The sequence below is a fragment of the Dromaius novaehollandiae genome, chromosome 10 (assembly GCF_036370855.1).
Source record: "Dromaius novaehollandiae isolate bDroNov1 chromosome 10, bDroNov1.hap1, whole genome shotgun sequence".
Taxonomy (NCBI): domain Eukaryota; kingdom Metazoa; phylum Chordata; class Aves; order Casuariiformes; family Dromaiidae; genus Dromaius; species Dromaius novaehollandiae.
In genome coordinates, this window is record NC_088107.1 from 20,620,561 (window position 1) to 20,640,827 (window position 20,267).

Sequence of the window (20,267 nt, forward strand, 5' to 3'; positions counted from 1 at the left end):
CCATGTAAAATAGTTTGGCCATTGCAGAGCATCTGATCTCCAGGGAGTGTCCTCTCTCCTCCCTTCCCATAATTATTAATGGGAAATATAATTTATATAATAAATTGGTAGCTTATGCAGCTGAAGAATTACTGCTTTGAGCTCATGGCTATTAAAAAAACAGCATTGCATCAGTTGGGATGCCTTAGTCAAAGAATACTGCTCCATAACTGTTACCTCTAACATCTCCCACTAAATAAACTGCCACTCTGCAGTTTCTTACTGCAGAAAAGAGAGTCCTTCCTGCTGTCACTTGTCACATTAGTTCTAACGTTGCAGGAGTAAAAGTGTGAAGTGTGGGATCACGTCACTCTGTGTCCCACTTACTTCGCAAGTGCATGGATGGGCACCACCCCCACAGGCTGGCCTTTTTTTTCTTTCTCAGGCTCTCATTATTTCAAAATTAAGTCCCATAAAACCGAGCCCCAAATAGCTGTCTACTGACCAGAGCTGCTAAATGCTGGTGCGGAGAAATGAGCCCTGCCTGACCAGACTGCTTAGGTTGGCCCAGGCACTGGGAGGAGCAGTGCCTAGTCACAAAGTGGGAACAAATTCTCAAAGCCTAGTCACAGCGGGAAAGGGAGGGAATAATGCCAATTTCTTCTATACATACATATTAAAGGAAAACAGCTGCTCCAAAATCCCCCTGGTGAGCAGGTGGCACCACAGGCAGGCTGCTAAGGGAGCAGTGCCTGGAGATTAGTAAAACTGGCGTTTTAAAAAGCAATAATTGAAGAACAGAAGGATTGATCCCTCCCCCCCCCCCCCGCCTTTATAATCAAAGTTGCTTTCACCTCAGCTTTTAACAAATGACACTTCTGGCTTCTACAGTCTTTTCTGCAAGACTATTACAGGGAACATCAGACTGTCCTAGCAGAAGGGCCCTGAACAAATTACTTCACGATCAGGGGCAGATCTATGGGCTAAAACCATCTTCCATTTACAAGCAATTGAACTAGGCTGCTTTGGCTCCAGAGTGTTTACTGTTCTGCTGGTTTCGTGAGCTTTGCTGATTATGCTCCATCACTTTTACTGTTTTTTCTGTTCCTACAGAAGCAAAGGCAGTAATAGCAACGGTTGGAAAATGGAGCTGACAACAAATGTGAAGCTTAAATTCTCATGTTTTCCTGCCTCGGCATTCCATCACTGAGGGCTCGAATATACCACAAGAGATGTTGGATGTGACATGAAACAGGGGTCTGTGCTACTTACTACGTTTACAAGAGCTGATAACTCCTGTCTTCTGGCTGAAGTCCAGCGTGAGTAACTATTTTCATACCTGAAATTCTTCTATAGTTTCAGTTGAACATGTTCTTCACTTCCTGAGTTAAACTGTGCATCCCAGGAATTGCCAAATGGCAAGTGCCAACCCCTAGCTCTGTTTTGGGTGAGCAAAGCTCCGTGGGAAAAAGGAGAGAGGGAATGTTTGTTCCTATGAATTTAGTTATTAGGGCTCTCTAAAGAGTCCAATACACGTCTTCATTGCAATAAGAAAGCAAGAGAATGGGAGAAAGAGCTGAGCAATTGTCACAAGGGCAGAAAGCTACTGCACACAGGGTCTCATCAGCACATTGTCCTAAGGCGGTTCTCCTGCTTTTTTTTTTTTTTTTTTTTTTTTTGGTGAGTCTTTCCACGGCAGAGATCCTCCTGGTGGCAAATCCCTTTTGCCTGGGAGACCACTTCTGGACACGGCCCTATTTTTAAATCTCTTTGCAAGAGATTTCCAGCATTCTAGTCTGTAGCTGCATTTACTTTGTATTATAATTAGGGCCCCATTGCACTAAACGCTGAACTAAATCACAGGAACAGATGGCTGCAGATGTTAAGAGCTTATAACTGATACAGACAAAGGCACACAGAAGGGGATGGAAAACAGAGATGTGGAACAGCTACTGAGAGCTACATTGAGCTACAAAGAACTGAGGTTTTCTATCTTGCGAGTCAGGAGTAGATCCACGGGAGTCTGAAAACTTTCAGAACTAGGTTTCTTTGTTTCCTGTGCTACAAACCCTAGCCTGACATACACACGCTATGGCCAGTAACCTTTGTCAGTTATTATCATTCAGAATCGGAATTCAGAGATACTTTTCTTTGGAAAGTAGGGGAAAAAAAATTAAATTTCCAGCTCAATTCATGCCCAGAGCTGGGGAATACCTCCTGGGGTATTCGGTGCTAATGTGGGCATCTCTCTTGAGCTGTGTTCAAACTGAGGTTTCCAAAGGAGGCAGACATACCCATTCCCTAGTAATTGCTATGGAGCTGGTTATCAACACAGCGTTATTAACTCCCTTCTAGGTGTACTATCAAGTCCATGCAAAGAGAGGGGGCTTCTCTTTTTTCTTTCTTTTTTTTTTTTGATGCATCAGAAACAAGCACTACGTACAGGTGAATGTTTGTTTTTCAGTATTACATGATGTTAGTCTATATCTGGCTGATATCTTCACCTGAGTGAGGAAGTCATGAAGGCAAGGTAGGGAATGAATAGCACTTCCAGGAGAAGAAGATGTTCCAGCAGCTGGATCACTAGTTTAATATTTAGGAGACCTGAGCATAGGTCCTTTCTCTCCAGAGACTGTCTGCAGCAGGTAAGAGGCTTAGCCAACGTGTGCCTCAGCACTACAGCGAGGCTAAACGCATTGCCTCACTACAGCCTGCGGCCGCGCGTACCGGCTGGCTGTGGTTCCTAGGGGATATCCCCTGGGTGGGAATCGTTGCAGCCCCGGTGCTTCAGCTCCGTTGCTGAGGGTGTTGGACTGCGGTTCTGGGAAAGGCTATGCCACTTTGTTCCACACATCACTCAACGAATTCTCACTTCTTTGGTCACAGAGTATAACAGAGGGCGAGAACCAGGCCTGTGTGGTGGTCCTTTTTCGGAGGACTGGTGAAAGAGGTAGCGAGTATTTTGCACGGAGTGGGAGGGTGTCTGGCTTTTTGAATGCTATTCCTTCCCCTCCACAGAAAACATTGCAGATTCTTTGCATGTGTGTGCACAGTGGGAGAAGATGCCCAGCTGAGATCCAAACACAAATGAAACAGAACTCACAAAGTTCAAAGCTGACGCAATCCAAGTTCTTGCTACTAGGAAAAAAATGTTGTTCTATTTTTCCTTTAACTGAAAAGAAAAGACACCCCCATCATCCATTTTAAAAGTGCATGCATTTAAATCAACACACTGATTTGGGGGTAGGAAGGGAGGGATATTCCAGTTCCTAAAGCCTGTTTTTAATTATCAGATGAATTCTGAGACAATCTCTGAACATTCGGCACTTGTGGTCAGTTTTCCCCACCCCAAAAAGCTAGTGGCTTTTGCAGACGTTCCATAAACACAGGAAGCTTTGACTGCGTCGCTAACAGATAGGGAAACAGAAAAGCAAAATACCCACAATGTGAAGGCAAACGCTAAGCGCAGGACTTCCCATACCAGCTCATAGCAATGATTTATATTGTCCAGAAGTCTGTCTTTGATGGCCAGAGCCAGATGTTTCAAAGAGAATTGTGAAAATCTGTAGAGTACAATTCTGACATAGGCTGCCTACATTTTAGATTTCTTTTTAATTACTGGCTTCCTCCCTAAAGCATGAGGCTTTAGATTCTGCTTGAGCTTTTGGTTTGATTTTGTTGCTTTGGAGGGGGAAAAGGGACAGCATGGAAGGCTGCAAAAATGCCCTGTGCAAGATGCCTTTGGTGTTTTGGATTCCTGTTGATCCCGTAACTATTCAGCCCTAATCTGCATCTGCTGAAGTCTTAGCCTCAATTATACTTGGAGCAATAAGTTTCATGGGTTAACCATATTTTGTCCAAATTTTCTTTTCATCCATTTTAAGACTTCTGTCTTCCAGCTCCCTATTGAACGTCTCATTTTTCTTTAAACATAAGGGTAGCCAAAAAGAAATTCCTGACTGTCTTTTTTCTGCACCATTTATTATTTTTATACAGCCTAATTGTTGTTAGTGTCCTTTCTAAAATAAACATTTTTGTTCCTCTCATCCATACTTTTTGCAAAGAGAAGCCCTGCCTTTCCTTAGAATAATTCCCTTGCCAGTGTCTTCTCAGCTTTGCTTCTGCCCACTGGCTGACCAGTGAAGGTAAACAGCTGAAGGTACTCCTTTCATTGTAGAATAGCATTTTAATATTATAACTGTTGTCTTTTCCACTTGAATGTTAACCTTCACATCACATCATCCTAGCGAAGAGGGAAGAGATTTTAACAGAGCTGTCCACAGTTAGCCCACATCTTGCTCAGGGGCAGTTACAGTCAATTATGGATAGCTGAAATTCAGAACATTCTTTCCGAGGTACATTACCGCACTTTGCAAAGTAAAGAATTTTACATGATATTAATCTGTTCACTTTTCTCATTTTTACCCAGTTAAAATTGCAAAAGAGAATATTTAACTGGAAAAACACTAAAGATTTCTGATGATTTCTGTGACACAGTTGTCACTGAGCAGCTGAATCTAAGGGCTTTTAATTATATATTCTGAATTTAGGATTATGGATCAGAATAATTTCAGATTATTTAGAATCCATATTCTTTGATGACAAGCTCCCTCATTTTTTAATCTGTTTTCTAGAATTCAGTGTTGTGTTCCTATGTTTGGTTATGATTTCTCCCTTAACAGCCAAACTGGAATGCAGTGTCATCACTGTTAGCCTGTTTGTCAACAGAAATCCCTTTCCATAATTTCTTGTTTTGTACAAAGTTTCAAAGTAAAAGAAAAAATCAAACTGGAACAAAAAATGCAGCTTCTGAAATCTCCAGCAGAGTGAAAAGAAAAAAAGCAATAGGAAGAAACTATCAAAATACCTCTTTTTTGTAATGGTAGCTACATTTGAGCTTTCATGTTATAGTGAACTATTGATAATATTAAAATTACAATTAAAAAAAAAGAGGAAAACAGTTTTACTGAAACAAGCATTTTTATTCATATTTTTATAGAAATATATTCCTGCAGAACTTCCAGATTTCCCCCGCGCTATCCTGTAGTAAACTGCTCTGTAGAAAGTTTCAGATAGAGCTCTGCCATGGGAGAGGGCTGCTTAGTTTTGGTTTTGCTTTACACTAAGGGCTGTATGTTAACCAAGACAAGTTAAAAAGAGTTAATATTCTATTGTACTTCAGAATTAGCTATTAAATAATGCAAGCTATTATGAAATTGAATCTCTAACCCTTACTGCATCGTGACTGTTATCTATAGCTTGTATTCAGATAAAATTAAGATATTGTTATGGAAACTGGGAGCAGTTTAGTTCACTTTGGTCGAACTATCCGTTAAAATCCTAGCCAGTTTCCAGTTCAAATCTGCCTTCAGCATATCCCTGCTCCCTCCAGCTCCCACTCGCATATCAGCTCAGCCTGGAATCTGGAAATTCCTACCCCCGTGAGTAATGGGCAAGGAGGTGATCCCGCCCCGCCAGCTCTGCATCCCCTGCTCCTTTGGGTCTCCTGTGAAACTGGTTAATAATAAAGAGCAAAAGCCCCCTGGCCCTTATCACTCTTTTATTAAACTCACTTGCATGATAGCTTTAACACTGTGTGCTCATTTTTCTGCTTCCAGCCTTAAGGCGGATACAATATATGAGTAAAGACATAGCTTGTTTTACTAGCCAGTGTAGTTCCACAGGAACACGGTAGATAAGTTACATATGTTAAAGCCGTTGTAGTGATGTGCACCAAAACCTCATGTGAAAAGAACTCCGAATCAGCTCTTCTCCAGGGAATCGTCAGCAGGCTTGGAGAACTCCCTGCCGGTAAGCAAATGGCATCTGCTCCCACCGGCTACAGGCTAAAATTACCTGACGTTGGGTTTTTCAAAGGGAAAATTTGCAGTGTCCCGAGTCCTTTATTCTGCAGAGCTGCTGTTTTCAGCAATATTCTTGGCTCCCTCAGAGGCAGCAGACTTCTGTGGGAGATGCAGTCAGCGTCTGCAAACGAGGGACACAAGAGGAGGTCGGGGGCAGGACTTCAAAGGCAGAAAGAGAGCAGTGAGGTCCCTTTTCCCAGCAGCCGGCTCCCAGGGGAAAGGGATGTCTCTGTGCCACCAGTACCCGAGTCCGGAGGGGCCTCACTTTTTCAGTAAGCTGAGTGGCTGCAGGTGAGGGGAGCGCTGAGCGAGCAGGACCTCAGCCAGTCCTCCCTGTTTACACCCTAACCTCTGACAAGGAGCTTGGGGGTCCAGGGCCAAGGGTGACCCGTTTGGGGGTTACAGACAGATATCGGATGCTTTCCTTGAAAATGAGCACAGTGGGTATTTATTTCGCCTTAAAGTTCAGCGTGATAATTAGGCATAGATAATTAAGTGCACAATTGTAGCAACTTTGTGGAAGGAAAGGGCCAGTATGAATAACTGTTACAGCTGTCAACATTTCTACGCTGTTTATAGGGGATTAATATACAACCACAAAAATTTGTTCCAGGCAGAAACTTGGCATTGAAAGATGCAGTCCAGGAGTGGGTTGGGTTTTTTTTCCTTAAATTTGAATTTAATCCATTTGGCTGTTTTTAAGTATGAAAAACCTGTGTTTTTGAAGGTGGAGATTCCTTACATAGTTCTGGTTTCACAGTAAATATTTAGAGAACTGATGGGGGTTAAAACCCTCTGCCTCCTCCCTTGCCCCCATTCTGACCCTCTTCAGCAAACCTATTTCTTGTTATGTTTTTGTGCTTTATCTCAGTCTGAGATAGGGCTAGCTGAAAGGGTAGTTGTAGATTGAATCTTCCTTGTTTTCCTCTTTCAGTCAGCTCGGCATTTGCAAAGCCCCTGACGGATTACGCCCATTGACTTCTGATAGCCGATGGGAGTTTCTCTGGGAACTCTGAAAAATCACATCCTTGTTAGACACCCTGTCCGCAGAGAGTGCTTTCTCTGCCCACGTGTAATATCAATTTAAGCACTCTATGATGCCCTGAAAGTAGTCTTCTTTCCCCAGTCATTGCAACTCTCTTCCAAAAGATAAGTTTTCAGCTATTTCTGGAGTAAACGGCCTATTGTGAAGACAGTAGCAGCAGAAATTGCTCTAGTCCCAGTGCTTTTGCTGTCATGCTTCTATTGCCAAATTTCTGCCAAACTGGGGAAGAAAAATTTAGCTCCTACATGGCCAATTCCTCATGACTTGAACAATTCAAAATAATCAAGGAACGCAAAAAAGGAAAAGAGAATGTTTCTCTCTCTAAATTAAGAATGTATCTTCTAAATTAAGAAATTTTCTTATTTCTAAATTAAGAAACTTTCGAGATGTAAGAAAAGGATCTGTGGAAAATGCAGCAGCTGAGACTCCCAGCCCTGAATGGAGGGTTCACTCACGATTTTGTGAGCTGCAAATGCCTGTGCTGGCAGGGAAAGTCACTCACTGACCTGTTCATTTTTCTTTTTATCTTCAGTGTTTAGTCTTGCTTTAAAAACAAGCAGTGTAGGTTCTATACTGAATTCCAGGACTGAATAACCCCATAAACTCTGAGATTTTTTGTAAGTTCAAATGGAAAATGTGCCACGAGGTAACAAAGAATCCACTATTCTGGGTCTGAGTTTTGTTTCGTACATTGTCTGCAAACTTGCAGTATTACTTCTGCTCTAATGGTATCTGAGGTGCAAAACGGGGTGCTGTTGCCCTAAGATCTGAGAAAACAAAGGCACTGAGTGCTCGTATTTGAATCAAAAAAGAGAAGGAGCAACAGGCCAACCCGTTTTACTGAGGCCCAAGCGAGCAGGATTGCTTTGTCTGAGACCGCACAGACCATCCACGGCAAAGCTGAGACCAGAGCCTGGCCTGGTAGCCTGATGCCTTAGTAGTCAAAGCCTGTGTTACTGATCAGAGCAATAAAATTATTTATTTTTCTACTGCTGTTGAACAGCCAGTTAAAATGATGTTTGAGTCATGCTTTAGAAGGCCTTTTTAAAGACCCGATGAGTCTGCTCGGGAAACATAACTGCTTCGTTGGCTGAGTAGTGTTGAGATGCCCTTCTGCCTCAGCACACACGCTGCGTTAGCAAATAACATTTACACATGTCTTACAAAGCCCCTGTGTGTCACGCTTTGTACAGCTAGGAAGACTGAGGGAGGAAACTTCAGGTTACACATCGCATCTGCTCAGCCTTGCAAGGGTTTAGACAAACAGGGTTGATTTATTAAAACCTGTGACTGCTATGCTAATATACGGCCCCTCCAGAGAGTGCCACTGCATTTCAGGTGTGTGTATGCCACGAGGACCACGGCGACTTCAGCTACAGGTGCCACAGGCACGAACTGACACTCTGGCACAAGAGGTACAACCTCAGAGGAGGTAGCTGCTGCGCTGGTAGCTATTGGGTTAGCAGGTACTCTGGTTAGTGGAGTGGGGGGCAGAGAAACGTGAGCTAGAGAGACCCTGCCAGCTCCAGAGGTGTAAGCAGCACAGCTGTGTTAGCAAGCTCTCTCAGTGGCGTTCATTAGCCTCGTTACAGCGTAGGCGCTAATACGAAGCTATGCTATTCCAGGGGGATAAACCCTACCGATTTATTTTATTTTTTACTGGGTTACTTTTTGCAGATTTAGTGAGCTAGGTCAGCTCACTGAGGGTCAGACAAGCATCAGACATGATGCAAGGCAAGGAACAAGCCCCTGCAGCCTGACTCGGGACAGGGGGCTGTGAGATGGGCTCAGGATCGCGCTCTGCTCACCCTCAGTAACGCGTCAGATTCTGCAGACCTTGCAAACTCTTTGGCACTTAGATAATTTTCCAAAGCATGCTCATTTCTAGCACTTCTCATCTTGCTTTGTACTTCTAAAGCAGTCGGGATGCCTTTGCCGTGCGGGTGTCTGTGAGTTTCAGGTTCTGGTTTGCATGGTGCTTTGCATGGTGCCGTGTGTTCACACTGGCACTACGCGGTGGGAACGTGTCGTGGGTTCAGGAAGGGCGTCGTGTCCACGTACGGCGTTTATGGCCTGAGAGCAAGGCAAGGCGGAGGGAAGGTACACCAGTGTGCCAGATGAGAGTCTTTAAGACAGGGAAGTGTTTTAAATGAGACTGACTCTTTGTAGGTTGAAGATACTCAATGTAATTTTAACACTGAGGACTGGGCCCAGATGTCAGTGACAGTTACAAGGAGAGTCTCTTAAGATGAATGTGCCTTGTCCTCCTTCCCCTTGGCAATCAGACCAGCCTAATAAGAAGATGCTTTCTTAGGTAGCAAACCCTTGCCCAGTTATCTCTGAATTTAGTCCCTTACAGGAAAGTTGTACATTCCAGATTTGTTTTCCTCTGTCGCTTCCCAGGGAAAGAGTTGTTTTGGCGAAATAGGAAGTTACGTTGGCATGGGCACCCAGGTAAAAGCAACGTGAGTTAGAAACGGTAGTGGGTGAACACTCCTGAAGCAGGCTTGCTTGTAGTTTCTTACAGGCCAACATGGGCAACCTGCAGTTCAAGTGTAACGTCCGTGGTGGGGCTACAGCCCTGCTAATACAGGGATTGTGGAGTAACCTGAATCTACGGCTGTGGGAGGAAACAAGGTGCTTTAACAAGTGGGGGTCCCTTGGGATCCTGGTGTCCACCCAGCTCTGTCCACAGTGCGATGCTGTGATCACCTCCTGTTAATGGACTACAAGCTCCTCTTCCATTTAACTCTCTAAGGTATGTAAAGAGCCTGTGTCTCATCCACAGAAAGATTTTGAGGTGTAGCTTGTAGGGTTAGGAGAGCCAGCTACCTTCATCTGGACTCTTTTACTGATAGTACCTTTCAATAAAAATGTTCCTGGGGCCACTGTAGGGATATTTTGAGTTCCTACATGACCTTAAATTAAAACCAAATACTAGCACTACTGGGCATGGTCCATTTAGTTCTGTATCCTGTATCCAGGGGCACTTAGCAGCAAATTCTTAAGAGAGAAGTTTGAAAAACAGAACTAATGGATGATCCTCTGCTAAGTTCATCTCCCCCTTCCAGCAACTGGTAGGTTTGGGACTTGTTGGACCAATATTTGAGTCTAGACAATCAATTACATCTAAGAACCTTCAGTAGGCTAATAATCTATGCATCTGTGTAATGGTTTTTTGAATCTGTTTATACTGCTGGCCTTCACAGCATCCTGTGGCAATGAGTTCCATAGTTTAATGGTGTGTGGTATGAAAAAGCACTTCTTTTTGTTTTAAGGCTGATAATTCCAGCTGGGTGGTCCCAAGAAAAATAATGAATAACTGTTTCCTTTTCCTTGATAGTGAATTTGCATTAAGGCACGTGCTTGAAATTCAGCAAGCTCTGAAACACTTTGCTGAAGTGGGTCCTCAGAGTTTTAACTGTCACCAGCTCTAACCTCTTGAAGTCATGACTCTCTTAAAGGAACTGGTATGATTCCATAGCGATTTCTAGTTTCAGTGATTTTAATAGTACCGGATTCGGACGTTTGCATTTTGTTACTAAAACTTTCTCCTGTAACTCCCTCTTCCCCTGACACTGATGTGCTGTATAGACTGCTAGAAATAATTGATATATTATTGATAACAAACAGTGGAGTGGAAGATGGCTGTAATAATAGTTTGTATACAGTTCTCCACAAATAACAAGTTTCTTACCAGCCCCACGTGCCTTTGCATGCTACACAGACTCAGAAGCAGAGGCACAGAGAGGACAAGTGACATGGCAAAGGCACCAGCTGAGCATCAGTGACAAGCTCCCACTTAAAACAGACTTCCTTCCTTCCTTGCTTCCTTGCTTCCTTCCTTCCGGTCCTTCAACATGTTATACGAGCTTTTATAAAACTTCACTTTTAATTAAGGAAATTATATAATATTTTTTAAATCCAATCCATCAAAACACTTAAATTTGTCCTTAAATTAAAACAAATGCTATAAACCAAGCATAGGATTCAAAGCCCTGATGGAGCTAGGCATTGTCATGTATGAATAAATTGCTTAAACATCTATTTAGGAAAAAAAATACTTCTTTTTTCTCCAACCATTTTGTAAGAATCCTAGAGAGCTTTAAATGGTTTAAGGTCTTCACTTTTCAAAAACCAGTTGTTAAGTAAAATAAACTGCTTGGAGAAAGGAGTCAAATTTAAAGTCATACAAAGTTCAAAAAGGAGAAAAAGAATTATAAAGAGCTTATTTTCAGCACCAGGCTCCTACCCTAATATTGTGAATTAATTCGCCTCAGGTTGGAGGCAGAAGGATCCCATTGTTTTCATTTTTAAATATATTTTTCATTAAAACGGAATATCCTAAACATAACACTTCAGACCAAACTATCTTTTATTATTTATTTATATTTTTTAAATATGGTACGGGAGTCTTTCCTGTCTGCAGAGCACTCGGCAGCCAGAACTAGGTATTTTTTCCACCCACCCGCGCTGAGGCTGGCGTCGCAGAACAGAGGAGGTCCCTGCAGCTGCCCCTGCCTGACTGCAGAAGGCCAAGGCCAAGCCCACGCCGCCCAAAGAAGCCCCGTGTTAGAGCCCCCAACTCGAGCTCCACGCGAGCTGCCGAGTCTACGCTGGGCACCGCAGGAGCACGCAGCGACCCTGGGCAGTGCTTGGGTCCGGCAAGCGCTGCGAGTGCCAAATCAGCCCATATACCTTTGGGTGTTAATGCAACCAGACCGCTCGCAGGGCTGACACTGACTTGTTTAGCGCTTGCTTGGGGATTTTTACGAGGTGCTCATTATGGGATATACACATATATATACATGCCCAAAGGAGCTGTAAAGTGAACCTGGTAATAAGTGGTGATGTGGGAAGGAAAAGAATAAATAACAACAACAACAGTAAGTTTTAAAGATATCATTGCTTTAAGTACAGGAACTACATTTATACCCCAGAGTACTGTAGAAACAGACACCTGTATCTTACCTTACAGCAGAGTACCACAGGAAGTCCCTAGGGCAAACCAGAGGGGCTCGTGTGTAATGTGCACGAGGCGCCTCTCTCATCCGAGGCGTCTTGGAGAGTGGCACAGTGCCATTCAGGCTTTGCTCTCACGAAGGCAATACTGTGTGAAACACTGTCACGCGCTGGGCTACAGGCGTGACCAACGCGAGGCGCGCTGCTCCTCCAACCGAAGTCAGCTGCTCAGCAGAAACCCCTATTTCTGACACATGATTTATTTCAGTAAACCAAGAGATGTTAAAATACAACCGATCTGTTGTACACCCAAATGTAAATATGTTAGTAAAATGTTAAAACCACACTTTTTTCCTAGCATAGACTTGGCATCGGCACGCGCTTGTTACAGATCCACTGACGGCTCCTGGTTTTGCTAATAGCACAGAAGCAGACGAGCAAACACCGGCCAAGTCTCGTCTTGAAAACCGTTGAGGTAATCAGGGGCAACAGCAAAGACTAAAAGCTGCCTTGACAAAAGGTGAATTGGCAGCTTGTCAGGAGCCCCAAAACTGCCTCTCTTTTACGCAATATTGACTTGTAGCCGTTGTCATTTCTCAGCAAGGCCTTCAGAGGGAATAGCCGCTGACACGCAGAACAGTGTCCTGGCGGCGATGAGCCGAGGCGGACGGTGCGGGCCCGCTCGCGTCCGTGGCCAGCAGGGACGAGTCCGGGTCACCCGGGTCTGATGCTTGGCGGTGGTGTGTTTGTGAAGCCGCGCTAAGGCTGGGGAGCCCTCAGCTCCGTCAGGATCTGGGCTGATACGCTGGTGTCCGCAGAGGAACATAGTCGTGCAGCCTCCGCTAGAAATGAGCATCCTCCCTCTTCAACAGCCCAAGCGAGGTTGTAATCAGCAAAGCAAAAGGCCAGCGAGGAGGCCGCCGGGGACTCCTGGCTCCGGTTCGGCTGGCGGCGCTGGCCACGTGTGCGGCTGATCCTGAGCAAAATGGTAACTTCAGCCGCGAACGGCCACGAGCCGCTCTGGCGGAGGGCTGCCGCCAAAGTCCGATTGTTTGCTCCGCTTATTGTCCCTGCAGGCCAACGAACGCGAAAATAGCCTCTAATGAAACGTTAGCTCCCGGCTGGCTCCTGGCCTGTTATCCAGCTGTGACAGCAATGCCATTGCAGTGCCAGTGCTCAATTCTACTTGATTAACAATTCACGCAGGCCATGGGATGGCTGAGCTGGATGTTAAGCATGGTGACATGCAGAGGATTAGCTCTTCAAACGTTTCCACTGTTGGCACCTGCAAGCTGCTATTTTGATAACCGTTGTTAGAGCACCAGTGATTAGCTGGGATATGCATGACACGAGGCTCTAGACATATTTTAAATAATGTGTAGTTCAGTAAAAATTGATCTGGAAATTTGAAATATGGAGGCCACTTTACCTTCAGAATGACAAGGAGCCGTGCGCTCTAAACCCCATGTAATGCTGCTCGAAACTGCAGTCTGCACGCCGAAATAGGCACGTCGTGATATACTCAATTAACTATTACAATACCTTGGCAACAGGCCTGCAAAGGATCTTCCCTGTGCTATCACGCAAGGGTGCTGTACCGCATCCCCATGGCAGTCTCGTCTCCAGCTCCCTTGAGTAGCTTTCCCAAATAAATGGAAAGCTGTTTAATTCGGCATCATGGTATCTGAGGCGATTTTAACTGACTCACCAAAAGGCCATCTTTCTCCAGTGAAAAGTGGTATTCTTGATGGAAGTTAGATAGCCTGATAGTTCAGATCTTCCCATGGATCTGGTAATTTGCCTCTTACATTGGACCACAGAAGTATGTCCTCGGAGGCCTGGGGAAGTACGTTCCACACCAAACGAGGATTAATCCCAGGACAGCGACCTGGGACTTTTATTTTCTATTTCACTGTACGGAAGGAAAAACATGATGCGTAAATATAAAATCTACAGACCTAAGCTGAGTCCATGAACTCTGCCGAAACAGCTTTCTGTAGCAAAAATAGCATGAAGATTAATGAGAACATCAAGTACGTTCTTTAACTGAAAAGGCATTAACTGCTAAGAAGTTAGTGAAAGTTTTCACAGATACAAAGAAAAAGGATAAAGAACTAATGAGAGGACAGATTAATATGTATTTTTTTTCCAGGGGACTAGATTTATTGTGTTTGCTATTGCTGAATCTCATCTGTCGAGTTTAAATTATAACATGTCAAGTTGCCAGCTCAAAGATCTCAGCGATATGAACTGCATATTTGTTACCAGGCAGGATGGGAAAGAACAAGCTAAGACTGGGGGATACATGCAGAGAGCTGTTGGAAGGATGTATTTAATCGCGCTGTACCTGTGCTCACACAGCTTTCTGAACTGAGACTAAACACTTCCACACTTCTTTTGCTGTGGCAGCAAGTTTCAGGCTGTACAAATACAAGGCTTGAAGTGAAGGGGATAAAATATTATTCGTTCTGCTACATGACAAAGGATTGTTTATAAAATAATGCTGAATGCCCCTTTCTTCACTTTCCCTCCTCCCTGAAGAAAACTCCAAACAGGTTAAGAAAAAAACTCCTCGGTTTCAATAGAGAATTTTTCTTTGGCTAGCTTACAACGCGGCTCCTAGTTTAAGGATTAAAATGCATGAAGGAACAGGATGAGAGGAGGCATGAGAAACTAGACCTAAGGCCTCGATACCATTTGGCCCCTGCTAGCATTGGCTGAAAGCTGCTGTTAAAATTAGCTGATTGCTATCTGGTTCTAAGTAGGCAGGAGACCACATCACAGCAATCTCTACCTTTGGCATTCCCTGGCCCTGCCGAATGTCCACAGGCAGACCAAGGGCCAAATAAGCATTTTGCTTATCTTTGTCCAAAAATATCCTGGAGTAGGTCTTGACTGGGAATAAATTTGATTGTTGTGTGTGTGTGTGTGGTGCAGTATGCTATGGTAATGAGTAAAGTTTGGCCAGACCTAGTAGGTTAGCTGCTGACAAAAATTTACACTTTGCTAAAGCAGAGACAGTTAAGTTCTCAGGATCTTCCCACCAGAAAGGTGAACGTTCAGATCGGATCATAAGGATGAGTATTCAGTAAGAAGGCTGACTGTCTTCCAGAAATAATCTCGCTACCTTGTAGGCCCATATAATGTATTTTGACAGTATAATTACTCATTTTCTTGAGCTGTATACACTCAGTGTGATTGAAATGGAATAATTGCTGGAGACCAAATGTTACGATAGCCCTATTTACTAACAGAAAATTTGCTTTCTCCAGAGCCAGATTCGCGCAGCCTAAATCCCCCGCGCTGGTGTTTCCTTTTGGCTAGGCACCTCTGAAGACTTCTACCGAGTTTCCTAGGTCATCAGGCATAAGCAGGTAGGTTGAATTTTGGCTGCGTGCGTGTGGGCGTGTTTTCCTACATCCTGTCCAAATTCAAATTGAAGCCTCGATGTGTGACACCTGAGCACTTCCTCAAAACAAAAACTAACTCCTAGCAGGAGAGGAGTGTGCACATGTACGGCCCCAAAACTTCTGCTGATTCACTTACCGGAGCTGCTGTTTCTTTTCCAGTTTTCTGTGTGGCAGCGGTGCTACTGCTGTACATTCCCCACTGTGAATGCTGCCAAACGATTTCAGGACATTCCTAAAACACTTTCAGTTTTCCCACTTGCAGCCCAGAGGAGGGAAATAGCTGTCTGCCCTGATAAGTCTCTACAGCATCTCCCTCTGTACTGTTGTAAAAGGGGCTGGACATCAGCAATATCCTCAGGTTTCTTGGCTGCTTTTTCATTCCTGCTCAATTCTACTATTCACTGTCATCATACGTAGCTGTACCAGCATGGTTAGTACCATAAATCTGTTAAGGGTTTGATAATGGTGGCTCTTCTTTGTTCTGCCCAAAAAAAAAATCCTCTACCAAATTGCAAAGCTATACTGCAGTACAGCTTGTAGTCATGTAGACGCAGCAGTAGATGTTATGATGATGGTGTATTTATCTATATATAACTCAAAGCACTGGCAAATGAGCTGCTTAATGAGAATGGAATTAGGTCTTTTGAAGGCACAGTCCTTCTTAGCATGCACCACAGTGGGCATTTCTACAACTTTTTTCTCACCTTGCATTCAGCAGGACTGGGTCTGGTATCAGTTGCTGTAGTGTAAATCAGGAGGAAATGCACTGAATTTAATGCCATTTCTATACCAGTGTAGGGCTATGATTGGGACCTTTCACCGGGAGAGCGTCATTTCCTCTCAGATTTGTTCATTCACAATTCTTTTCAGTTTTGTGTTTGGGCATATTAGATGTTAGTCTCTTTTTTTTTTTTCACATTACATTTTACTTGCCCTTTACTACTACTTGCCCTCTTCAGTTTTCTTTTCTCTTCCACAATAACATGCTTTAAATTGAGGTGGATTGTGTGTCTTTTTGAAAGACACTTTTTTTTTTCAAACACCAGATTTACTGTAGTCAAATGCAAATAAGTGACTTCAACAGAGGTTTCACTGGGTGGAATATAAATCCACCATAATATACCAGCAATTGGTTTTAAATGATCTATTTATTTTGGGGGGGCTAAGACTTTCTGAAGCTATAAAAAGAAAGATGTGGGGAATATGTTACCAAAGGCAGTCTTTTTTTGCCTCGCTATTACCTTGGTTCTTGTTTATTTTTCCAGAGAATGAAATTAGGATTTCATAACTACCAGCTAAATCAAACCTCTTGGTTTAAAAAGGAAACACAATGCAAAACCTGGAGAGATGTAATTTTGCTCAGCTGAAAAGTAATGAATAACAGTAGTGTAATAAGGGTGAAAAGAGTCTTACAAAAAAGACGTTCCCAGAGATATTTTAAGACCTTAGGTCATGAGTTAGGTCATGAGCTCCTTAGCACTTGGTGCGGCATCCGAGCAGACCCTTGGGTTATAGATCGGGACAGGTGCAGAAGAGTGTCCTATAAATACTTTTTCCCTTAAGGAGCTCACAGGCTGCAGAGAGTTGCCTTCTTGAATGACAAATCGGACAGAAACATGTTAGTTCTGAAGGGGGAAATTATTTTAATAAGTTCAGAGGAATTTGAAGGTTTATTTTCCAACATGTCATCTCCTGGTTTTTCAATTCAAAAGTTAAGACGTTCTTCACGGTTACCTTAAAAATGTTATGGAAAATCTTTTACGGGGTACAGCATGTATTTATTAAGCGTGACTGGCACGTTGAGGGGTATTTCTGTACCCATTCGCTGCCTCCTGGGCTGCGCAGAGAACTGACTGGCAGGATTGCGACCTTCTATTTTAAGCCCTGCCGTTGCCTTAAGGCTTGAGTGTATATGAGCAGTGTCCTCAGGGGGAGTTTTGCCATTTAGACAGGTCTCCCAGAAATATTGTCCATCGGCTCATTTTGTGCAAGGCTCTCTGAGATCCTTACAGGATAAAATACACTAAATGTGATGGTAAAACCTACCTAATTTCAACAGGACCTATTGTTTTACTTGTTTTCCAGGTGAATACGGATGTTTCCAGTCTCTCATTTCTTGATGTTATGCCACACTTCTGCTGCTCCCTTTGTCCAAAATGGACCTTCCAGCTTTACAAGGGCTGCAGATGGCTCAGAGACCTTTGTGAAGTGAGTTTGTAATTTTATTTACATTTGCCTCCTTACAAGTGAACACTCCATTTCTTCACAGAGGAAGCATACAGGGCTGTGAGCTCACTCTGACTGACCTAATTTCAATCCTTAATCATCTTTTAAGATGACTGTTTTCAGAGAACTAGCAGAACCAGTTGGAGTATGAAGTTAGGTGTCATATCCTGCCTATTCCATGAGAAGAAAAAAAAAAAAAAAAAAAAGCCATTCCAGCCTCGCCAGGAAGGGTATGTTTGAAGTCTTTCCCAGTTACTGCCTCCACCTGCCCTGCTGGCTGTTCTCAGAACCAGCAGCGCGGACGGCCTCTGACCAGTCCGACCCGTGCACACGGAGCAGGTCCTCCTCAAGGCACGTTCTGCCCCTGCCCGTGGATATGTGGCGTGACAGAAGCATCATGATACCGACAGGTTCCAGCCCATCCTGGGAAACAATGCCATGGCGTCATTAACCCCAAAGTGCCACGTCACCTATTCTCAGGAGGAAGGGGGGAGTTCGAAACACACATACTTCTCTGTTTCCTTCTGTTGGCTGGCTGGATTTTTAAAGGGCCCGATTAAATTACCAGAATTCAAAGTGAGTGCAGTAGGTATTTCCTTTTAGTATTAACCTCTGTTGTTTCCCCAGAAGCAAGTAAAACTGCTGTTAGGGAGTTCGTGCACCACTTGTTGATGGGAGAGATGAGACACCCACTGTGATGGGGGGGAAAAAAAAGAACAGAACTAACAAGTTCTATTGCAGAATTGATATTATCTCAAAGAATCAAAGTTTGTGCTGCCTTCTTTTTTTCAGCATACAAAATTAATTTGTAAACAGTCTTTCTTCAAGTATCAATTAAAGAGGGAGAGACTACACAGGCTCCTTGATTTCCAAGCCTATCTTTCTTAGCCAGCTGGAAGGGAACTTTCCATGCAGTTGAAGCTGTTAACGAAAGGTAAGATGAGCATGTTTACACGTGTTTGTACTTTACATATTCTACCAGAAAAAAACTATTTAAATCACCATTAAAATTCAGTTCCATGGATGCAGGGTTGTCTTGATGTAAACACAGCTTATTAATCACACATTTTCATGTCAACGGAACCTCAAGATTTTATTTTTCTGTGGAGGTGATGGCATCCTCCAGGTATTTTTTTAAACTTTGAGTTGCTTTCCTCCCTGCATGCCTTATACTTTCTCATGTGTCCCAGAGGTCTCCTGTCATTCTTTAGAAAAATGGAGCCGCACAGGAATTCTTTAAGAGCCTATCAGCACCACTCCCAAATTAGCCAGACAGGATACTGTTTGTTTAATTTCGCAAGACATTTGCTTTACCCAAAGGCAAAAGCGCTACCTCACAGAATTCCCAGCCATGAGGCTCTACACTTTTTAAGGATTTTTTTTTTTGTGGCAGAGGAGTAAGTTATCCTAACCGAGGCACAAAACATATTGATGCATTTAATAATGCAACCAGGTTGTTGAATACAATATAATTAGATGTCTTTTAAACACTTCACTATACTCACTTAAGAAAGGCCCTAATCTGCTCTAATTGGCTTCACAGTAACTGCAAAGAGAAAAATTGGCTGCAAATAAATCTGCAGGCTTTTGCAATAGCCCATTGTCTGATGTTTCTAAACAGTCCACACCAGTGCGTTGCTGTTCGTATTTTGATGGGTTTAAATAGTATTTTCTTAGGACCTGACAGATACAGATGAATGAATATTGTCTGTATAGAGGAGAAAGAATTTCACTCTCTAGAAAGGTTTTACATACTATTTTTTATTACTGTTCTCATAGGAGTTTGGATATTAAGGGAATATGATGAGAAATCATCTCTTCTTTAGCTAGGCGTAAGGAAAGCTTCTACTTTGCCAATGCTGCTACACCTCCTCTAGCAGCACAATGACCCGAATCCCAGCGCCTAGTTGTGACCCTCTCTGAACTTTGCATACAGTTATAGTGAATTCAGGTTCTGGCCTTTCTCAGGAGCGGAGAAGAAAAAGCACAGCTCTGAGCTGCGGGGCTTCACTTCGCTGTCATGGGGGAGCACAGCTCTGAGGCCGGCTCTGCACAGCGGCCCCGCTCGCCCCGGCGAGCACGGCAGCCCCGGAGCCGTGGCACATCCCCTCCTGCTGCAAAGTAACTTCGGTTCAGCTGATCCGGTGACAGCAGCAGGGAGGAATTTTCTGCTGCAAGTGCTGAGCGCAGACAAAGAGGCCGCTTAACTCTCTCTGTGCAACCGAATCCTGCGGGGCTCGCGCACGCCTGCGTGCTTCCCGCGCGGGCCCGCGGAGCGCGTGCGGCGGCGAGGCGGCCTGCTGCGTCTTGCCTGGTGCGCTAGCGAGACTGAGAGAGACCCGCCGCAAGCCAAAAGAGCTCTCAGTTACACGTTGTTTCCTCGTTTGTGCTCCGGATTGCTCCGGCCTCTCTTTGGTGCCCTGGCCTCGCTCCCTGTGGGGGCTGCAGGACCCCGTGGAGGCTGTGGGTCTCTGTGGGGACTGCAGGTCTCTGTGGGGGCTGGGGGCCCCCGTGGAGGCTGCGGGTCTCTGTGGGGGCTGCGGGACCCCGTGGAGGCTGCAGGACCACGTGGAAGCTGCGGGTCTCTGTGGGGGCTGCGGGTCTCTGTGGAGGCTGTGGGGCCCCATGGAGGCTGCGGGGCCCCTGTGGAGGCTGCGGGTCTCTGTGGGGGCTGCGGGACCCCTGTGGAGGCTGTGGGCCCCTGTGGAGGCTGCGGGACCCCATGGAGGCTGCGGGACCCCGTGGAGGCTGCGGGGCCCCGTGGAGGCTGCGGGTCTCTGT

The 20,267-nt window shown here is 44.4% G+C and overlaps 1 long non-coding RNA gene across 3 annotated transcripts; it reads left to right on the forward strand.

The window, feature by feature from the left end:
* Positions 1-1,124: 1,124 nt before the first annotated feature.
* On the forward strand, positions 1,125-20,074 carry LOC135329368 (uncharacterized). Of its 3 annotated transcripts, XR_010390803.1 has the most exons (4): positions 5,442-5,790; positions 12,209-12,325; positions 15,123-15,224; positions 17,346-20,074. It is a non-coding gene; the product is annotated as an uncharacterized LOC135329368 (long non-coding RNA). The 3 variants fall into 3 exon arrangements; XR_010390805.1 differs by lacking the exons at positions 5,442-5,790; positions 12,209-12,325 and adding an exon at positions 1,125-1,298; XR_010390804.1 differs by lacking the exon at positions 12,209-12,325.
* Positions 20,075-20,267: the final 193 nt, after the last annotated feature.